The sequence below is a fragment of the Rhincodon typus genome, chromosome 3 (genome assembly GCF_021869965.1).
Source record: "Rhincodon typus isolate 14 chromosome 3, sRhiTyp1.1, whole genome shotgun sequence".
In the NCBI taxonomy this organism is placed as follows: Eukaryota; Metazoa; Chordata; class Chondrichthyes; order Orectolobiformes; family Rhincodontidae; genus Rhincodon; species Rhincodon typus.
In genome coordinates, this window is record NC_063334.1 from 78,507,462 (window position 1) to 78,531,340 (window position 23,879).

The 23,879-nt window shown below is 39.6% G+C and overlaps 1 long non-coding RNA gene across 1 annotated transcript in view; it reads left to right on the plus strand.

Moving 5' to 3' along the window:
* Positions 1-463: 463 nt before the first annotated feature.
* Positions 464-23,879, plus strand: part of LOC125482807 — a 35,092-nt gene continuing 11,676 nt past the window's right edge. Inside the window, exons 1-3 of the long non-coding RNA XR_007261782.1 lie at positions 464-613; positions 15,250-15,420; positions 20,946-21,007. This is a non-coding gene — a long non-coding RNA (uncharacterized LOC125482807). The remainder of the gene's footprint in view (positions 614-15,249; positions 15,421-20,945; positions 21,008-23,879) is intronic.

Sequence of the window (23,879 nt, forward strand, 5' to 3'; positions counted from 1 at the left end):
GCTGTGTTTCTTGTGTATTATATCTAGAATGATCACTTAACCTGTGATCTTGCTCCAATTTGACTGAGTGTATTCACAAATGAACATTTACAAACTTCCTATTGTATGAACTACAAACAGGAGTGGAAAGCATCCATGTTGATTTTAACTGCAATTCTCAAGTAACTGCTATGTTGAAGTTTATTAATAGTTTCAAGACATAAAAAGTGTTTTTGAGTGAAGGAAATGAAGATGTTATCATTCAAACATCTTAAAACCTAAGCAGTTCTGTTGTTTGAACACAGTTGGCTCTTCCCCTGCTACTTTGCAAGTGATCTTAATCTCAAACATGCATCATTTCTAATCTGCAAAAGAAATGACTCTCATTTAACATGCACTTTCAGTACACCAGAGGCACTTTGAACTTTTGAAGCCTGCAAGTTAAAAACCAACCCATTTCTGCCAGGTTGCCACCTTACTTGGTGGCACTGTTGTTTCCAAGTAGGTCTGAAAGCCTCCTCTACTGAACATTGATGTTACCTGTAGCTGAATATAATAAATGAGGATAGCCAATGTGGAATTGACGGAACTCTGTGACCTGAAGCCCCGATGCACTAAGGATTACCTAGAAGAGGTATACATGTTGTCAGCATATATCAATTCGAGTGAACTTGCTTGAATTTAGAGATTACTGTCTACAGTATCTTTAAATGGTGCTTTTTTGAGGAAAAGGAGAGCTTGGAGTTTTTTTTTCACATAGTTCTAATTTTGGCTCTAATTAACTGAGATATCTTTCTCCTAAACATGAGCTCATGGTTATGGTTTTGCACAACCAATCATTTCTACAACAAGAAACAGAAATTGCTAGAAAAGCTAAGCAGGTCTGGCAACATCTGTGAAGAGAAATCAGTGTTAATGTTTCGGATCAAGTAACCTTTCATCAGAACCATTTCTCCATATTTACATGTTCTGAGGAAGGGTCACCGGACCCGAAATGTTAACTCTGATTTCTCTTCACAGATGCTGCCAGGCCTACTGAGCCTTTGCAGCAATTTCTGTTTTTGTTCCTGATTTACAGCATTTACATATTTAATGATTTGCAATCTACAAAATGGGTTTGAATTTTATAGTGTTAGAGTGGTGACTGTGTGCACCATTCAATTTTGCACAGCATTCAAGGTTACTTAATATATTTAAACCTTTAAGTAATTTTAAATGTATTTACCATTCTTAACAGTCAGACAGAACATACATGTAATAAGCAGCTTTCTGTATTTAAAAATAAAGTTTACTGAACATCTGCATAAGTGGAGAGCAGATGTTGAGTACTTTTCAACATGGGGAGAGTGTGAAACACTTTGTAGTCACCTTAAAAAATACCTCAGAACAACAGATTTTCTAGCATCTTATGTCAATGTTATCCTAAAGAGTTTTTGCAATAATGTGGAAAAGAAAATCTGTGATTAGTCTTATGACTTCTCAACAACGTTTGAATTGAAAGTTGCTCATGTGGTAGTTTGTATATGTTTGCATGGGATAATGATTGATTCTCTTCAGTTTTTTTAGCAAGCCACTTTGCATTGTATATAGAGCTAACTTAATAAAGCTTTCATCTTCACAATTAGAACCTGTGCTTGTAGAATTGGGAGGTATTCACAAGGATAACGAATTGATGATGGATGCAAAAGATGACCTGTACAGAGTACTAATACAGCATCTGAAAGGGCTCATTTACTGATTAACAGAAAATCGTTGGTGCTTTTCGACTTTGTTATATTTTAATCATGTTATTTGCTTCACTAATCGGGTCCAAGTAGTTTTGTGTGATTGTATGATGCACAGATTCAATTAAAAACTTGTTTTAAGAAATCTCTAAAACATATTGAAGCATTTAAGGCATAAACAAGTTCATCAGTTTCACAAGACAGTTATCTCACACTCTGTAGGAACAATGTTGAAAATTTATCTATCACATTCTGAACTAGTTATTCACTGAGGTACGATTTAGGGATTCAGTCATGTGTGCATATGTTCATGTCACCATGTAAAATTAGTGCTGGGATTTCATTAAAATGATACAGGCATGTATTTAACATTCCACATGCTATTTATTAGTTGCTGCCTGTTCGGGGCATATCTGATATAAATAAAGGTTTTCATGCTTCTAAAGAGCATGTGAACATACAAAATAGGAGAAGGAGTATGCTACTTGGCCCCTCGGGGGAATACTCTGCATTTTTGCCAACGCATAAGACCATAAAATGTAGCAAAAGTAACCATTCAACCCAACCAGGCTGCTGTACCATTCAATGAGATCATGACTGATTTAGTAATTCTCAACTCCACTCTTGTCCCTTATCCTTATTATCTTTGATTCCCTTACTGAATAGAAATCTACCTCAGTCTTGAATACACTTAACAACCCAGCCTCGACAGCTCTCTGCAGTAAAGAATTCCATAGATACACTATCTAATAATGTTTCACCTTCTTGAATATCCAGAATCTATTGACTTACCTTAAGAATATTCAAATTGGAGATTTTTACATTTTTCCACATTTTACTCCACTTTCAAGATCTTTGCCCACTAACTTAGTCTTTACAAATCTCTTCTTAGCCTCCTTGTGTCCACTGGAAAGTAACATATGCAAACAACACCCCCCACCCTCCAACCACTGCCAATTCAAGAAAGAAGTCACACAAAAACAAAAACCTTTAGGTCAGCCAGTTTGATATCTGTCATGAGGAATGTGTTACAATCAATCCTTAAAGAGGCTATAGCTGTGTACTTAGAAAAACTCAAGGTAATCGGGAAGAATCAGAATGGTTTTGTCAAAGGGAGATCATGTTTAGCCAATTTATTTGAAGGCGTAACATGTGCTGTGGATAAATAAGAGCTGTAGAAGTTGTGCGCTTGGATTTGCAATAGGCATTTGATAAGATGCCACAGCAAAACTAATCGTGGAAAAAAACATATTCTGATAAATGGCTTTTTATCAGATTGGAAGGATGTAACAAGAAAGTCCAGCAGGGGTTTTGTGTAGGGGCAACAACTTTTTATAACCTATTTCAATGAGGGTGGAAAAGGTATGGTAGCTAAATTACTGATTACACCAAATCGGTAGTAAAGTATATTTTGAAGAAGACATTATGAAGTTGTGGACGGATACCAATATGTTAAATGAGTCGGCAAAAATCGAATAGTTGAAGTATAATATGGAAAATGTGAAGTTGTTCATTTGGCAGGAAGGGTAAAAATACAGAGTTTGGGGGAGGCAGTGGCGTAGTGGTGATATCACTGGATGAGTACTCTAGAACCCTAGGCTAATATTCTGGGTACTAGGGTTCAAATTCCATCAAAGTAGATGGTGAAATTAGAATCAATAAAAAGGATTGGAATTTATAGCTAATCTAATGGTGACCATGTAACCACTGAATTGAATTGAATTAGGTTTATTGTCACATGCATTTGCATGAGTACAGTGAAGAGTTTACAAATTGCCGCTGACAGCACCATCTTAGGTACAAAGGTACCTAGGCACAGAATCTTGGTAGAAACATTGTTGATTGTTATAAAATCTCATTTAATTCAACACTGTCCTTTAGGGAATGAAATGTGGCATCCTTACCTGGTCTGGCCTACATGCGACTGCAAACACATAGCATGGTGGTTGACTCTCAAGTAATATCTGAAAAGGCCTAGACAACCAATCAGTTTAAGGGCAGCTAGTGATAGAGAACAAATGACAGCCTTGCCAATGGTGCCCTCATTTCATGTAAGAGCATTTTATGTAAGCTGCTAGCACAACAGTCCCTCAAAACTCAATTTGGTTTCTCCAGCAATCATACACCATAGAACAATCTTATATCTCTTTTAAAACTTTTCTCTCCAAATCATTTTGCTTTTTGTAAACAGCAGGCAGTACCCTGTACTTTTTGACCTTTTGACTTTTGAATTCCAGGATGCCATATGGTAAATCCAAATGTCTAAAAGTTTAATTTTCCACTTCTCATAATCCATTAATGTGTATGTTTCTAACAGCTTGAGAGATCATATGAAGGATTAGCTGCTCCCTGGAGATTTTATGACCAACATCAGTCGCATTCTATTTCCTTTATGTTCCTCCTCCTCTTCTTGCTGCATTCTTATCCAGCTTGTGTAAAGGGCTAGACTTTGTGAACGCCTCAAGAATTTATTGCCAATGCCCAATTGTACTTGAAAGGATGGTAGTGAGTCACATTTTTGAATTGCTACAATTCACATGGCGTAGTTACACCCACTGTGCTGTTACAGAGGGGGCTCCATGATTTTAAAACAGTAACGGTGAAGGAAAAACAATATAGCACCAAGTCAGAATCAAATGTGGAGAACTTGCAGATGGTGTTGTTTCTATGTGTCTGCCGCCCTGCCTTTCTAAGTCATAGAGTCCTGTGGTTTGGAAGATGCTGCTGAAAGGGAGTCGGCAAGTTGTATCATAAAGTGTCCTAAATAGGTGGCACACAGTGCTGCCATTGTCTGCTGGTGGTGAATGAACTGAATGTTTAAGGTGGTGGATGGAGTGCAGATCAAACTGGCTCCTTTGTGCTGGATGGTGTCAAGCTTAAGTATTGTTGAAGTCATACTAATCCAGGCAAGTATTCCATCACACTCCTGAACCATGCCTTGTTGATGGCAGACAGACTTTGTGGAATCAGGAGGTGAGTTAACCTCACAGAATCCCCAGTCTTCAACTGATTTTTTTATGGTTTATGGGATTTTTTGCCCATCTCTAATTGCCCTGAGGGTAATTAAGAGTCAACTACATTGCTATGGGTCTCTAGTCACATTTAAGCCAGACCAGGTGAGATAGCAGATTTCCTTCCCTACAGGGCATTTATAAACCAGTAGCTACTTAATTCCTATAATTGGTCCAGTTCAGCTTCTGGCCAGTCCTTTGGATGTGGTGTTAGGGGAAGCACAGTAATTTGGGCTGAATGGGCAAAAATTTATAAAGTAAGTTGTAGCTCAGACTGTGTGCCACTACAGAATGAAACACAGAAAAAAATGGAACCAAAGGACCAAGAGAAAAACTCACATAAGGTGGGAACAGATAGCCAGGGAAATCACCAATGAAGTCATTTAAAGCACATAGACGTAGGGCTATTTAAAGAAGTGTGCAATTCTTGTTCAATATGGACATTTTGTTGGGAGACTCCATTGTGGCAGCACAAGGGGGAAATCCATTAAATTCACAGAATGCAAATCTTCCAATATAACTACAAATCGGAGGGTATCTCTCATGCAGCAGCAAAGCATACGAGTATCACCACTACAGCAAAATTAAAAACCTTAAAAAACACACATAACATCCCATTAGAAATGATGGGAAGATTTAATTTCAGAGATGGGTTGGATAGAAAATTAGACATTCTAGAGAAATCAGTTCTTGATGTATAGAATAGTGCGTTGCAGTGAAGGTAATGTCATGGTGCCAGCTAAAGGTAATGTAGAATCATAGAATCCCTACAGTGTGGAAACAGGCCCTTTGGCCCAACAAGTCCACACCGACCCTCAGAGCATCCCACCCAGACCCATCCCCCTATAACCCACCTAATCTATACATCCCAGTACACTACGGAGAATTTAGCATGGCCAATCCACCTAGCCTGCACATCTTTGGAGTGTGGGAGGAAACCGGAGCACCCAGAGGAAACACACGTAGACACGGGAAGAATGTGCAAACTCCACGCAGACAGTTGCCCAAGGGTGGAGTCAAACCAGGATCCCTGGCACTGGGAGGCAGTAATGCTAATCTCTGAACCAATATGGAGAAATCAGATCCCACAATGAAATCTGACTTGATAGATCATATATTTAATTTCTACAGTTGAAAATAGAAGGAAGCACTTAACGTGTCCACTCTGTTTATTCTCCTGTAGCTGCGAACGTACCCAAACTGATATTTGTTAATGAGGCCAGGCTTGGAAGTTTATTAAAGGTTGATTCCTGTTCAAAGAACTCTGTAGACATTTCAGTTCTGGCTATGCAATATGCTCAGATAGATGGCAGAAGCTTAAATGCTGACAGAGGTCATCACAGGGAGGCCAAACGCCAAGCAGTATAATCAAAAAATGTTGAAAAACAAAGAAAGAGAAACTAAAGTTTGAATTGGTTTCAAACTGTGTTTCAGTCAGAAGGATTACAGCTGCAAGCTAAGAATCAATCTGCTTTGATGTGGGTCTGCAGTCACATATAGGCTAGATCAGATAAAGACAGCAGATTTTCTTCATTAAAGGATGTTAATAAATCAGATGAGATTTTACCATAATTGATGATGGTTTCTTACCATTTCTGAATTAGCAATTTTTATGAATAAAATGATTCAGTTTAAATCCCAGCAAATAACATTTGAATTATGTGCCCAGGACACGAGAATAGTCTGATGATATTAAAGCTATTCCACATCTCCTGTAGCCAGAAGCTATGTGACCTTTTGTAATTTGTGTATAGTCCATAATGATGAATAAAAATAGACTGTTATCTGCTGATGCACTGAATACCTGCTAAAGTTGTCTCTACACCATTTTTCTGAAGGTGCCTTCTCTGCGAGTGTAACCTCCTGCTCGGTAGCAGGAGACAGGTGATTAAGATAATTAAGAAAGTAGTTGACAGCTAATTAAGTAAGGCAATGAACTTTTACCAGAGCTACATGTGCTGTTTTAGTACTTCCTCCATGCAGATGAGGTGGCTGCACAGCAGCAAGTTCTTGGATGAAGAGGCAGACATATATAATTTTGCATCAAAGGAAAGCTCTAGCACTAGCATTAATTTCTTGAAGGAGATCTGAGTTATTGAGTTCTGCAACAGACAGGGATATTTTGAAGAAATTATTCATTGCTAAGGTCCTGTGTACCTGAGGATTTCCCAATAATGGGGCCACCTATTCAGAGGCGGACTGGAATAACGGTGAAGAGCTGTCATTGTGGCAACTAAGGCTGGCAACTGGTACTCATGGATGCAAGGATCTGTTTGAGCGGTAGACAGGATCAGAAGATCACACCTATCAAATTGATGGCTGCCAGAGGATCATCTTTCTGAGCTTGTCAGATCAGCAGTATCGCTGACAGGTTCACTTGTCTAGGTAGGGGGTGCCTCAGTGATACACACTAGGAAGATGGCCTAAGTAACATTGAACTTCTAGCTTCAAACTCTTATCTGACTGGGCATTGAAAGAAACAGCTGTTAACAATGTTTGAGTTGTGTAATGTGATGGTGTTGGGATAGATGGGCTTGCTTCTTACTGTGAGTTTCAAAATCTTTCAAATTATGTTATCATGTCAATAGTTTGGCTTATTCTATTTTATCTTTCTTCCTTTTGTATAATAAACTTCTGCTTTATTGTTAAAACCAAATCTGCAGCATTTCATGCTTGTGTTTCAGTGGAAAACTGTGTTAAATAAAGAAGAATCAAAACATGATAAATCGAAACAGATTTCAGTCTGCCAAATACCTACTACTTACTGATCCCATCTCCTAGTTGTATCTTCTGTCTGGATAGAGACCACAGAGGTCACTAATAGATCATCTCTGCAAAACCTTAATGTGCATCGTACGATGACCTCTAATTTAGACTTGGATATAGAATGGAGATCAGCAGAATTCACCTCATAGTTGTTGTGCAATAATGATAATATACATTAAAATTAATGGCACGAAATTGTATACAAAGTGAAAGGAAACCTGTGGACAGAAATAAAAAGGGGAATTTAATATACCTGAGGACCTTAGGAATTATTAGCAGAATGCTAAGGCTGCTCATGTAAGATATTACAGACCAATCCAATACGCTACTGTGAATATGAATCTCACAGTATCACAGAGTTTATAGCATAGAAGGAGGCCATTCATCATGTTGTGCCTGTGCTGGCTTTCTGAATTAACAATTCACCTCGTGCTTTCCCCCACCTTCTGAGTATAGCACTGCACATCTTCCTTTTCAGCTAACAATCCAACTTCCTCTTGAATGTATTTATTGTCTTGCCTCCATCATAGAGTCATAGACACTTACCGCACAGAAAAAGACGCTTTGGCCCATTGTGCCCGTGCAGGTAAAAACAACTACCGAAATATTCTGATCCCATTTTCCAGCACTTGGCCCATAGCCTTGTGTGTCTTGACACTGCAAATGTGTATCTAAATACTTTTTAAATATTATGAGGATTTCTGCATCTACCCCCTTTCTAGATAGTGAGATTCAGATTCCCACCACCCTCAGCTTTTTCCTCACAACTCCTCTACAATTTTAGCTCCTATCTTAAATATATTGCCCTCGGTCATTGATCCCTCCAGCAAGGGGAAACGTCTCTTCCTCTGTACCCTACATATGCCCCTCATGATTTTATACATTTCAGTCATGTCCCCTCTTAATCTCCTCTGCTCTAAGGAAAACATCTCCAGTCTGTCCAATTTCTCTTCAAAAAATTATAGTCTCTGGCAATGCATTTCGGATCATAAGCACTTACAGTGTGAAAACATTTTTCTTATGTTATTATTTCTTCTTTTGCCAATTGTTTTAAAGTGATGTTCTTTAGTTCCTATCCCTTCCTTGAATGGGAACAGTTTCATCCTATCTTCTCTGTCCAGACCCCTTGTGATTTTGAACACTTCCAATTTATACAATTAGCTTCTGAACCTCTCATCCACTTATTCAAAACATTGGAAACTATGAGGAAAAAAGTGATAGTCAAGGACACATAGACAGATGGATGGCAGACAAGTAGGAGATGAAATTTAATGTGAGAAGTGTGAAGTGATTTATTTTGGTGGAAAGAATATTGAAGCACTTGCAAATATTTGACTGGTGTAATTTTTTTTTTCATTCATTCACAGGATGTTGGTTTTACTGGCTAGACTAGCATTAATTGCCAATCCCTAATTGCCCTTGAGAATCATAGAATCCCTACAGTGTGGAAGCAGGCCATTCAGCCCATCAAGTCCACACCAACCTATAAGAGCATCCCACCCAGACCCATCTCCCTCCCCTATCCTTGTAAACCTGCATTTCCCATGGCCAAACCACCTAGCCTCCTCGTCTTTGGAGTATGGGAGGAAACCAGAGTAGGCGGAGGAAACTCAAGCAGAAAAGGGAAAAATGTACAAACTTTATACAGACAGTCACCCAAGGATGGAATCAAACTCAGGTCTCTGGTGCTGTTAGGTAGCAGTGCTAACCACTGAGCCACCGTGCCACTGGGCCACTGTGCCACATGAGGGTGATTGCCTCTTGAACTGCTGTCATCCGTCTAGTGTAGGTACGTCCACAATGCTATTAGGGAATGAGTTCCAGGATTTTGACGCAACGACAGTAAAGAAATGGAGATATATTTCCATGACAGGATGCTGAGTGGTGGTCTTCGTGGTGAAGATAATATGAGCTGCCCAATAGGATACTAAGGCTACAGCCAGTTTGGTTCAACCTGTGTCAATAGTGCCCGAGATTGACTGAGTTAATGATAATGGTTCTGAGTTAGCAGCAGAGGCAGGTAACAGTGGCTCCTGTCTTCCCATAGTTAACTGGAAGAAATCAGGATTCAACATCAGATTAAACGTCAGACAAGCTGTCTGCAGCAAAACTTTGCATCGTGATTCCCCGCTCCATGTGAAACATGTGCTGATTGTTGAACATCAATTTTAATAAATATAACAGTGACAATGTTCTAGGATCCAACCTCCACTGCTGTGTATGAAGCAGATGAACTTTCACCTGTCTGGTTGCATTCACACCAAGCCATGAGGAGTCAGAATACTAAAATACTGTTGAATGAGTTATGATCCTGCTAGCAATTCACTGCTTGCAATGTGAAACCTCAAAAATGTAAGCAGGAGCAAATTATCACGCAACATGATGCATTTAAAACAGGTGTTCATAAACAACGTATCAAGTAGTGGTTTGAAAGGGTGTCAAAAATGACCCAAGGAAGGAAGAGTTGAATTTCAGAGAGTTTTGTCAATATTTTAAAATTTAAATTGGGTAAGAGATGATTATGAAGTGTATGGCAAACGACCTGTCAAAACAAGACCCAATGGCATTAAAAGGAAATGGAAGCCAAAAGAACTCTGGATACTGTATATCAGAAACAAAAACAGAAATTGCTGGAAAATCTCAGCAGGTCTGGCAGCAACTGTGGAGAGAAATCAGAGTTAACGTTTCGGGTCCGGTGACCCTTCCTCAGCACTTTGCATTGGAATACCAGCAAGGTTCAGAGGAAAAGTCACTGGACCCGAAACGTTAACTCTGATTTCTCTCCACCGATGCTGCCAGACCAGCCGAACTTTTCCAGCAATTTCTGTTTTTTTTAAAGGAGATGGTCCAGGTAGTGGGTGTCATGAATCATGAGTCATGAAGTATGGAAACAGACCCTTTGGTCCAACCAGTCCATGTTGACCATAATCCCAAACTAAACTAGTTCCATCTGACAACACCATGACTCCAGATACTCTCTCTGACACAAGATGCGATTTGATTCTCTCACTATGCCAGCAAGGTATGTTCAATGGCTGTCCACCTAAGGCCCTGCTAAGCTGTACACTTGTGTGGCTGTCTATAAAGTAACTCTGAAACTGTTTATTAATGTTGCTCACACTGCATAGCTTGTCATTTCTTCTATCTTCTTCCTCCATGCCATTTCCCTTCACTCACCAATTCTCTCCTGAACCATTCTGCCCCTGCCTCTTGTGACTCACTGACCTTTCTACTTACTGCAAACTGTAGTGAGTGGGAGGATTCATGGAGGCAGTGGAGAGGAGAAGAGACAGGGAGGTGAGAGAGGCAGCAATTGGAGTGAAACAGCAAATGGGAGAGAAGTACCAAGATAGGAGATGTGCATGACAGTTGGCCAGGGGAAGAGGTGGCAAGGCAGGAGAGAAACACCATGTAGGTGTGGCAGGGTTCAGGTGGAAACAGGGAATTGAAGTGGAACGAGGAGAGATGGTGAGTTGAGCTAAGGTGCACGTTGAGAGTGGCATGAACTGAGAGATTCGGGAGACGATTGAGATTAGAGAGACAGTAAGTCAGGAAGTAAGAACAATTCAGGAATGGGGAGAGATGGTGAGTCAGGAGTGGTATGTAGCCAGGAGAGGCATGGGTCAGGACAGTGCAAGCTAGGAGGGCTGTCAGTCTGGGGAGGCCTGAGTCAGAAGAGGTGACGAATTAGAAGAGGGAAGAGGCACAAATCGTGAGTACAGTGAAAGGTGAGTGGTGGTGTGTCAGGATTGGCACGAGCCAGGAAAGCAGCATGTCAGGCACAGTGCATGCCTGGATTGGCACAAGTTAAGTATGGTGCAGTTGCAGCCAAGAACTGATGAGCTGGAGTTATGTTAATAAAAATGAAACACCTCATTTTCTGTTTGGGAACTCTACGGCCTGATGGACTCAATATCAAATTCAACAACTTTAGGGCTTGAGCTTGTCTCATGTACTTACCCCAATCCCGACACACCAGGCCTTGCTATTACATAGTCTGCTATTACACACAACCCATTATTAACCACCAACAGTCCCCATTAATAGCTATTCACCCCCTAATCTGATCATTATCCATTCCTTTGTCTGTCCAACTATTCTTCTCTCTCTTCTGGCTCTATCCCCACCTTTTGTTCACCCCTTACCCCCTCTCCCCACACTTAAAAACCAACATTTTTCTAGGTACCATCAGTTCTGAGGAAGGGTTACTGGACCCAAAACATTAACTCTGATTTCTCTCAACAGATGCTGCCAGATCTGCTGAGCTTTTCCGGCAATTTTTGTTTTTGTTGTTGTTGGAGTTAAGTTTTCAAGGTTTGCTAAGTTATTACGACTTGGTAATTTCATCCATAAAACTCTAAATTTGTTTTGTTTCATGCATTGAAACTAAGAAGCTGTCTTACTTATTATGTCAAGAAAATTGAGAATTTTGTTTTGTGCCTCAAAAGAACAGCCACATACAAGACTTGAAAAAGCTCCTAAAAAATTAAAGTATTAATTTTCCTGTTTAATTTCATAATTAATGTCTTCTGCATGCAGCTTGTTGTTTATCCCTTGCTTTAATACTCTTCCTTCTTAAACCTATATTGGCATTAAAAAAATAATGTTAAAAGTATATATTTCATTTCTCTTTTGTTTGTACTAGTGGTGCACATTTTACATATTACATTGAATTTGGCCGGCAGAATAAAATTCATTCTGCACGTGGATGGAAAATAAAAAACGAGAGGGACACTGCTGCCCACTGTCATCAATATGAATTTTCTAAGTTTTGGATGGTACTGCTGTTTTTGTCAAAGTACATTTACCAACCTAAAGGCAATTTAGGTACTAAATGAACTGCAGTAGCAGCTGCATGCAGAGAAAACTTGAATTAAGTGGAAACTATATCCAGAAGTGCATGCATGTTTGTTGAAGCTTCGCTTATTTCTGTGAGAATTCTATCTGTAAAATTATGAGAATGGTTATCAAATTCTATAGCTTGTGACAGTTCCTAACAAGATTCTTTTGTGTGGAAAGGGGCCGCACAGAATTATCAAGAAGGATGTGGGACTGTCTGAGGGAAACATTGGAATTCCAGCAAGTCACTCAGGAACAAAAACAAAGTTGCTGGAAAATCTCAGCAGGTCTGGCAGCATCCGTGAAGGAAAAAACAGAGTTAACGTTTCGGGTCTGGTGACCCTTCCTCAGAACTGAGCAAGTCACTCAGCAATTGGGTTTGTGTTGGACTGGTGTGAATGATCAAGTCTCTTACATGTACTGATCCTGCTGAGAACCTCCTCCCCAACAACACCCCCCACATTCCACCCCAGCCCTCCCACCCCCACCCATCAAATTATCTGTCGTCTGACTCCTGGTGCTTCTTGATTGGAATTGGATGCAACCTCAGCAATGGCCACCACACCCGATGGCACTGTGGGCACCAGAAACCAGAGAGCTTTCAGCCAACCCTGTGAGCATTAACTGGCAGGGGAAAACCACCCTGAGAGTGGAGTAGGGTTCACACTGACTTTTACAACAGGGACACAGTAAGACCACCTCCCCCACTTCCATCTAAGAAATTTTGCCCAATGAGCTGAATTTTCCTGGCCCCCTTGGCGTTATGATTCTTTTAACTCAAATCAAATTTGGCATACTTGGTCGGAGCATGGAGTATATGAATTGTGACGTTATGTTGCAGCATTGGTGAGGTCACTAATTGAGAACTGCATACAGTTCTGGTCTCCCTTCTTTAGGGAGGATGTTGTTAAATTGGAAATGATACAGAAAAGATTTATAAGGATGTTACCAGGACAGAGGGTTTGAGTTATAAGTAGAGGCTGGATAGGCTGAGATGTTTTTCCCTGTAGCGTAGGAGGTTGAGGGGTGACCTTACTGAGGTTTATAAAATCGTGAGGTGCATAGATAAGGTGAATTGAAAAGGCCTTTTCCCTAGGAGTTCAAAACTAGAGGGCATAGGTTCAAGGTGAGGCAGATCAGAAAAGGTTTACTCATCTGATTAGGGAGAGGTTGAATAATTTGGGCCTGTACTTAGGGTGACATCGTGGCTCAGTGGTTAGCATCGCTGCCTCACAGCACCAGGGGCCTGGGTTTGATTCCACCCTTGGGTGGCTGTCTGTGTGGAGTTTGCACATTCTCCCCGTGTCTGCGTGGGTTTCCTCCGGGTTCTCCAGTTTCCTCCCACAGTCCAAAGATGTGCAGGCTAGGTGGATTGGCCAGGTTAAATTGCCTGTAGTGTTCAGAGATGTGTAGATGAGGTGGGCTATAAGGGGATTGGTCTGGTAGGATGCTCTGAGGGTCAGTATGGACTTGTTAGGCTGAAGGGACTGTTTCCACACTGTAGGGATTCTAAGTTTAAGTGAGAGGGGAAAGATTTAAAAGGTGCCTGAGGGGCATTGTTTTCATGCAAAGGATGGTGCTTGTATGGTTTCAATGACGACAGCATCTGTGGGGAGAAAACAGAGTTAATTTTTCCAGTCTGGTGACTTTTCATCAATTATGTATGACCCCTTACTCTGAGATTATGCCCCCTGGACCTAGACTCTCCCACACAGGGAAACAAACTTTCTGTACCTATTCTGTCACATCGGCTAAGAATGTTATATACTTCAATAGGTTCACCTCTCATTCTTTTAAATTCCAATGAGTACAGGCCCAAATTATTCAAACTCTCCCTAATCAGATGAGTGAACCTTTTCTAATCAGCCTCCAATGCCAGTACATCTTACCTTAGATAAGGAGCCCAAAATAGCCCAAAATCCTGCCAAAATCCATAACTTCAGACCTTGCCACATTATATTCCATCTGCCAAATTTTTGTCCACTTGCTAACCTGTCTATGTTCCTCTGCAAACTCTTTGTGTCCTTTTCACCACGTTACTTTCCACCTATTTTTGTGTCATCCACAAAATTAGCGATAGTACCCTCACTTATATTGTAAATAATTGTGGCCCCAGCACTAAGCCCTGTGGAATTCCACTAGTTACAGGTTGCCAAACTGTAAAGCCACTCCCCACCCATCAACACTCTGTCTTCCATTCGTTAGCCAATCTTTTATTCTGCCACTATGTTGCCTGCTTTGAACACCATGGGTGCCTCCTTTATTGAGTAGCCTAATGCCTTGTGCCTAATCAAATCCCATTTGAAATTCCAAGTACATTATATCCACCGCTTTCCTTTTATCTATTCTGCTTGTTACCTCCTCAAAGAATTCTAATAACTTTGTCAGGCATGATTTCCCCTTTGTGAAGCCATGCTGACTCTGCTTGATTATATAACGTACTTCTAAATGCTCTGAAATACATTACATGTATTTCTTTCTCTCTGAGTTACTCTCTAATTCTAGCTATTTTTTGCCCAGGGTAAAGACCCAAGTAGGCCAACTGTATTCTTGCTCCCACAACACTTCATTAATCCAAAGGTTCTGGAATTTTTAATCTGTGTGGCCTGGGATTTCTTTGAAATAGTTAGGAGGTCACAGGATCCTATAAGTGAACACTCTGCCTTTTCCTTTGAGTACTTTTTAAGTTCTATTCAGATTGACTGAATGTTGGTAGTCATGCTTCACAGGACAAGCCTGCGTAATTATTCTGACAATTGTATATGATGCTTGTGTAGTTCATGACCTGTTAGATATTGTGCAGTCTTGATCTTAATATATTCCTTAGCTGTTCAGTAGATAATGAATCAGTATTTCTGTACAGTAAAGGAATGATATCAGGATCAATTTTTTTTTGCCTTTCATAGAATGTTAATTTCCTCTCTCTGCAGAACCAGCCCAGCTCATCTCTTTTGGGTGAAAGAAGTGATCACAGATTAGTGTAACAGAATTTGGATGCATAGCAGTTCACATTCACAAATATGAGAAAGCAGATGGCTTTGTGAAAAATGATGCCTCTGTGAGGATTCTGAGGCATTTCCTTCATTAATCTACGTGCCAAGGTATTTTCCAATGCTGGTTATATTAAGAGAAACCTACTGTCCCACTTTCTGTGTATTTGCATAGAAATGAGATACATAATTTGCACATTTACATGCTGGTCATTAAAATCAATGTTGCCTTATCCTTTTTGTGCCGCTAGCATGTTTTTTACAGTCTCTGGGGTATACTCAAGTACAGTATGATTCTGAACAGCAGCCTCCTTAGATGCTAAGAACAGCAGCACTCATCAAGAAAGGGGAAATTCATGGAACCCTTTCATACTCGTCAACAGTAAATTCACATTGCAAAACATATTTCTTTTATAAATTTTTGCTGCAGTTTTCATGTTGTAGAATATATTGGCTGCACTCCAACCCTGGAAAGATATTTCAGTCCTAATTAGAAGAGGTCCCATATTTGAAATGCTGTATGTAGAATTCTTAAAGTGTCCTCCAAACAGACCAACAACATCGACAATAACACATCTGACAAAATGATTTAATAGTTCCTAATTTATTTGATATAATAATCAATCAACTACAATTGATAGTTTCGAACTTAAAGGGCAATGTTATTCTCAGTAAAATATTGTTTGCATTTTTTTACCTGAATGTTGCCTTCCAAGTGACAATACACTAAAATGGTGACTTATGTCTTTTCTTTAAACTCACCAAATATTCTGTTGAACAAACCTAGTGGGGTATACCATTTCTCATCAGTCTGTCGAATATTACAGAGTATTATTTTCAGCTGTTGTGTCACATCGGACTTGCTAGCCTGAGATATTGAGCAAGAATGTGAGGTGAGTGAGACTGGAGAGAATAATGAAGCTTTGAGTCAAGACACTGAAGGATGAACTATTAGAATGTAGCTTGAATACTTTAATTGAATTTTATAAAGCATTAAATACATTGTAACCTTTCCAGATTGGCTTGCTTTCAGAATAAATATTTGTTGATTTTCCAGCTTTGAACCGGACATTTTTCCCTGCATAAAATAGCTCCAATTTTTAATTCAATTATCTTAACAATGGCAAGTCCTTGGGGAAATGTAATTTTTGCTCTGAAATTTTTGAATAGTTTTAATACAGTAATATTACCAAGGAATCACACATGTATCAAATTGATAGTTCCGTCTCAAGTTTAATTTATTTTCAATTATTTGTTGTAAATGCATCAAGTGGAATTTTCAGGACTGCCTAGAGGTTTTACAAGGGGATATCATGCCTGAAAAGCAAAGTTTCTTTTTCCCAAAAGCAGGTTAAATGTTTGGCCTTAAAATCTCTGAACTTTTCAGGCAGGTGGCTTTTCATGGTCAGGAACTGATATTCCATTCATTAGCATATCATGAATATTCATTAACACCCAAGCACACCAACATCATGTTCTCAGGCACATATTGTTAGACAAAAACAGGAAATGTTTGTTCACAATCTGACTAGACAAGATGAGTACTTGGTGGACTAGCCTGTTTTTCTCCCCGCACCCCCCATCCCCCCAGCTCCAGTGAGTAAATCATTAATTCATTACTTGGATACTTCAGAAATAACCCATTTTATTGTGTAAACGTTCGTGGTAAAGGCAGCTCCATTTTCAGTAGCTCATGATAAAACAGGTTCATAGGCCATTTTTGCCTTTATGCAATATATTTATGACTGTGTTAGGGTTGAGGGCAGATCAAGCTCACTCGCCTGCATAATCTAGATGGACTGATTAAAACATACCTAGCCGAAATAGGCAAGTGTGGCATAACTTAAAAAGGGATCAGCTTAAATTAATTTAAATGGCATTAAAAGTGGCAACAACTGAATAAAAATGATGGGCTGGATACAATGGAAAGGGAGGGTAAACAACTTGAAGGTCATCACAGCAATGGAAGGATACTGGGGATTGGAGGCAGCAAACTGGGATCATGTGAAGACAGTCAAAGTTACAGGGGCAATGGGCATAATGAAGAGTGGGAGCTTACTTTATGCTAACTGGGTCCCTTTTAAATCTGGTGCCCAAGTGTTGTAGCCTGGAGGGGTGCAGACCTTCCTGTCCACCCACTACGAAAATTTGATGTTTCGCTCGCATATGAATATGTAACGAACTGAGGAACATGTAATTGCATGGGAAAACCTAACTCATTCTCAAGTGGAAGTCCATCCTACTTTCAGTCCAGCCTTTAAACTTTGCATCAGGAATTGAAATTTCAGCTTTCTACATGCTTGCTTGACCTAAAAATCAGCAACCATAACTGTCGAGCCAAAAACTGATCCGCAGAAGGGGCATGTCGAATTCTTTTTCTTGTGTCGCCACTGGCCCACTGGTGTGCTGGGGTCAGCAGGCATGCCTCAGCAGGCAGTGTGTTAAGTGTGAAAGTGAAGACCTACCAATGGGGACACTAGCAAGGACCGATAGTTACTCTGGCAAGGGAAGAGGAATGGGTTGCTTGACCAGCAGCAGCCCACTCCTAATCCTTATTGCTTCATATTCAAAACATGTTCGACTTACCATTTTTCTGGCAACCACTACTGGTCTGTTTAAAGGTTTCTAGCGAAACTGCCTTGTCAACAGAAAGAAGCCTGAAATAGATGTTCAGCCTCTGACTTCAGATGCTCGATTCAGGGAGTCCCCCTGGGCAATAACAGAATGTGTTGTCATGGCTACAGGTCAGAACCCCACAACACTGTGGGCATTTTTAAGTGCAAATCCAAAATATGTTTTTAAAAGAAGGCTAATACATCTATAAATGGCGATACATGTACATTAAGTGACTGGTGAGAGTAACCCAGGGAATTTCACATCTACAAATGCAAAGTGAACTTTCAAACAACAAACTTTCAAAGGTAAAAAAGAGGTAAATCATTACAGACTGGACTGTGATTTCTTGTTACCATAAAGATAATGAGATCTCTGCTCAATAGCATGCCACTTGCTATGGATTATGGGGTTCCAAACTGCAGATACATTTTGAATTTTTCCTTTGAAGGATATACAAGGATTAAACAGTCAGGTCCCACCCTACTGAAGTGTGCCAGTGGGATTGAACTTTCTCCTATGTACCAGCCTGGGTTCAAGCATTAGCACACTTTGAAGGGTACAGTCAAAGAGTTTGCCCCTAGTCACTACAGTGTTACAGTTAAAAACTTTCTCTCATTCTGAGTGCTAGAAAGCAACCAGACAAAAAGAAATAGAACAACAAAATGACTCTGTCTCATCCTGAATGCTGGAATTCAAACATGGTCAAAAGGAATCAGAACTATAGGAACTCAACTAATCTGCACAATTACGGATCATGAAACCAACTATTCGATTTCCAATGTCAATGCTCATGGTAAAGGCTGGACAGTTCAAATATCGCTCTTCATAAACAATTCATAGACTGATCTGTATGTCTATTTGCTTGAATTATATCTTTTCAGACTCGCCTCTTATTTCTAATGCATATACAATATTTCTTTTTGCTCTTTTTGTTAATTGAAGTAAGTCTGGTTAAATTGGTTCCTTTTAAAACATAAGTTCATTTGGGTCTGGGAGAAAGGTATTCACTAGGGAAGGGATCCTTTTAAGATTAACCTTGATATGACAAACTGATGGGGTGGATGAATAAAGAAGGGATACAATTCATGATTATTCACCCACGAGTTCAGAGCATAAGACATTAAGAAATAGAAACAGGAGTAGGCTGTGTAATGTCTTGAGCCTGCTCAGCGATTCAGTTGGATCATGCCTCCCATCCACTTTCCTGCCCTTTCCCTGTACCTTAAGAATCCTATATGTTTCATTGAAATTGCCTGTCATACTTCTAAACTCCTGTAAGTAGAGTTCCAACCTGTTTAGCCTTTGCTCAAAAGACAATCCCTCCAAAGCAGGGATCATCCTAGTGAACCTTCTCTGAACAGCCTCCAAAGAAATGATATCTTTCTTTAAATAAGGGGACCAAAACTGTTTCCAGTACTCCAGATGTGGTCTTATTATCACCTTGTACAGTTACAGGAATACGTCCCTACTCTTATACTCTGACCCCCTTAAAATAAGAGCCAACAAAGAGTGAATAAGAGCCTACCTGATTACCAGCTGAACCTGTATGCTAACTTTCTGTGTTTTGTGTACCAGTACCCCCAAGTCCTTTTGTGTTGCAGCTTTCTGCATTTTTCTCAATTTAAACGATTTAACTTCTCTTCTCCCTTCCAACTGTGCATCTTCCTTTATAATGCTCTGTTTGCTGTTTGCTCACTTTCTTCACCTACCAATATCTCTCTGTAAATTGTTTACATCCCTCTCAAAATCTGCCTTTCCACATATTTTTGTGTTGTCTGCAAAGTTGGCTACAGTACATTCACTTCCTCCCTTCAAGTAATTCATATACATTGTAACAGCTGTGGTCCCAGCACTGATCCCTGTGGAACCTCAATTGGTCTCCAACCTGAAAAAGAACCCCTTATCCCTGCTCACTGTTTCCTGCCCATAAGATAGTTCTCTATCCTTACCAACATAATACCTTCAGCATCATGGGCTCTTATCTTATGATTTAATGTTTTGTGACGTGCTTTGTTGAATGGCTGCTAGAAGTCCAAATACGACGCATCTACTTGCTACACTCTATCCACTCTGGTTGAAACTTTCTTGAAAAATTATAATAAATTAATCAGACACAATTTCTCTTTCACAACCCTGTGCTGACTCTATTTAATTAGGTGTGATTTTCTCAATGCTCTGCTAGTCTTCCTTAATAATTGATTCTAATCCTTTGCTAACAATCGATGTTCAGTTAATCGGCCCTTTGTTTCTTGGTTTTTGCCTTCCTCTCTTTTTGAATAGGGGTGTCACATTTACAGTTCTTCAATCCTCTGGTACTTCTCCAGAATCCAATGTTTCCTTCAGCATCCACGATCCCTGCAGTTACCTTTTTAAGGATCCTAGGATGCAAGCCATGAGGGCCAGGAGACTTATCTGCTTTTAGCTCAGTTAGTTTGTCTAAGTTTCCTCCTTTAGTGATGATGATAGTATTTAAATCCTCCCGCGTATTCTTTAATAATAATGGAGTTCAAAGTTTTAACATAAAGACTGATGCAAGATTTCTGTTTAACTCCTCTGCCATTTCCTTGCTCCTCAAAACCCTCTCCCCAGATTCATTTTCTACGGGGCTTATTTTCACTTCAACCTCTCTCTTCCTTTTTATTTACTTGAAGAAGCTCTTATTGTAAGTTTAACAATTTGGAGTATCCTTCTGGAACTGTACAAATTCAGGAACCTTGCCTGGGATCTGTGTGTGGTTTCCTTGGTGCACAGCACACTGAACCTTTCTTTGCTTGCATCAACCAGTTTACTTTTGAACATGATATTCTCTTCATGCAATAGCTTTTGTGTATATTTTAAAAACCAAAATTGAATTCAGGATGTCATTCCTAATTTCAAAGTTTCTATTGCAAACCTTGTCCATGATATTGTTAAAATCTGTCATTGGCTGAAAACTAAATCAGTATCTGTATTATAGTCAGGTATCAAATAGCTGTGCTATAAACAGTTAGAAACAGATCTGACGCTTTATCTTGTTACAGAGTTTCTCATTTCAACCATGCTCATCTGGACAAGTTCAAGTGGACAATTACAACCAACATTGGTAAGAAAAATCAAATAAACCCCCATTGTCCAGTGCCTTTTTTTTAGTGGCTTAGCACAGTTGTTTTATGTTTTGCTATGAGAGTGTCTGATTTGATAAATGTGAAGTTGTGATGAAAAGATGGAACTGAATGGAACCACTCTGTCATTTCTTCCTGATGACTTGAAGTTTGAAATGCTTTTAAACTACAACAGTCAAGAAGATGAACTGGTCAGAGGCTTTGTTCCCCTACACTGTGTTATTCTGTTGCCATTATTATGTCACCAAAATGCAGTTGTACAGTAAGTCTGCAAGGAAAGCTCAAGCTGAGTTCTTTCTTCATAATTAAATTCTATAAAGTAACTTGGCAGCGTGAATATTCAAACAATAGGAAAGCCTATTGTCAATACCCTCAAGAAATAGGTTGCATCCAATGAAAATTTGAAAGATGTTGTTTAATGTTCCCATTGCTCTCAGAGGGGAGTGCTGCATACAGGAAGCATATTGTAGGCACATAGCTTACGGTTTTCCAACCATTCATTTTCAATGGGTGGAAAATCATGGACAGTTGTCTGCAATTTCTCACATTGCTTTTCTCATGTTTTAAGGTCCATGCTGGACGTGCAGATGCAAAGAATCAACACTTTGATAAATATCTTACGTCTGGTAATTTGCCAGCTTTATATTTTGGTGAGGATCTGTGAAGAAAAAAATAACTGAGCATAAGCAGAGGAAGCTACATCATGATGATGTCAGAACAAGATGGAACTAGAAACTAAGTACAGTGCCAAATTATCTCTTACTATCTCTTGTATATAGTTAGGTTAAATAAAACTAGTTAACGGTTCCAGTTCTGTGTACTAACCTTAGTACAGGGTCTTTGGCCTACTGAATGTGTCTTTTAGCATTATTCACAATTTTCTTAACGATTAAAAGAGTGGCCAGATAAATCATGTTCCCAAATTCCTGATATATGGTCCCAGTGGGTGAGGATCCACACGTAGAAGATTGTCACTAAAATTTATACTATATAATCTAACTTTGCTTCATTGCTGTATTAGGTTGGAATTGAAAATAAAGCCTAACAGCTTTCCTCTAATTGTGTCTGCTTTCGGAAGTGCATAGTTAGTCTCTGCAGTTTTGTGACCTTCCAGGCCAGATGGTCCACATTCCAATTATAAGCTAGAATTCAATGGAATTCACAGACTTCCATCTGTACATAGACCTTTCCAATTGTGTGTGAAAATGGCACATATTGCTCACTCTGTATCTTGGGAATAAACTACAGTTTTAAATGTTGAAACGTTCTCATCTGTAACATAAATCTTCCCTTTTCAATCATTGACAAACCCGCTGTGCATTTATACTCTTTTGTATTTTTTAGAATGATTGCCATTGATTTATAATTGTTTTATTTTTAAGGGAAATAAAATAAAAAAAACAGGATATATTGCTTGCTGCACCACAGAACTCAGCAAAGTATCTGTACAGCAAATAGAATACTTGATGACTTCCAGGAAGGGCCTGTATTAAGCTTTTGACTTGGAGATTGTTCATCAGACTATGGGAACAAGTTAAAAGGAAAGTGGTCATATACAAAAACATATATTGTTGGAACTTTGAAACCGATCGTAAATATTTTCCTTCGACTTTTTACATTTCTCCAAAGGTTATTGGAGACAATAAAGAGGCTCTTGCAATGCCCAAACAATAGCAAAAGAAGGATAGAGGCAAAGAGCAATACTTGGTGTATCAATAATGGTTTGGAAAGCCACTATGAGTCAATTATGTAGCATGGGCCAGTTATGAATGGTACAAGTGACACAGTCCATTTCCGAAAAGGATGTTCATGAGCAAGTGTTCTGAGGAAGGGTCACTGGACCCAAAATGTTAACTCTGGTTTCTCTCCACAGATGCTGCCAGACCTGTGGAGCTTTTTCAGCAATTTCTGTTTTTGTGTCAGATCTTAGGGGTTTGGAAGGGAATTAGGAGGATGAAGGTCTACAAATATCATTTTCAATTTTACTAACGAATTTGAACTCACCAGATGTAACCTATTAGTACTGTATCAGAACCACTGAAGCATGTTGCATAAAGATCCTTCATCAAATAAATGTGGGTAGTTGATATACATTCCTCAAAGGTGGAAGTTATTGCACGAATACCTTGATAGATATTGATATTTTTGCAAGATGCCATTTGGAGGACATTATTAAAATATCACCCTGACACGGTCAGATAAAATGGAAAAAACACAAATGCTAGAACACTTTGAAGAAAGCAATGATGTTAGAAAGGCATATCATGTCATCCAGCATCTTTAGAGAGTAAGACAAGATCTAATGGGTCAGATTTCCCAAGCAACGTCAATTTCATGCAGATTGCCGCTCAGCTCTTCTTTTTCATGGAAGGTGTGAGCTCTGTGTTCCTGCTGAGGACTCCCTCAGAAATGCAGAGTTGTGCTTCCATTCTTATACTTCTTATGTCACGCAGAACTGTCAGAGGAACAGACACCTTTTCACAACAGTCAGCTACCGCTTTTGAAATTTAAGAGTGCTTAAAGACACTTTGATAAATGTTGTCAAACCTTTCCTATGTAGCTAAATGTAATGTAAGAGTGCTGGGCACATAGGGTGCCAGGGTACCAGGCTGGGGAGGCTATAGAATGCCAGGAGTATGATGCCAGATAAGTTAGGGGAAGAGTGCCAGGTTACTAGGGTGGCAGATGAGAAGCAGGTAGAATGTAAAGCTTGGGATGACAGATTGGTAAGGAGTAAGGTGCCAGCTGGGTAGGAGTAGGGTTCCCAATGTATAAGATGAGGGTAAGGAATCAGGTCAGGTTAGGGCCAGCTGACCTAACGGTTCTAAAATCTGACCTAATGGAGGGTGTAGG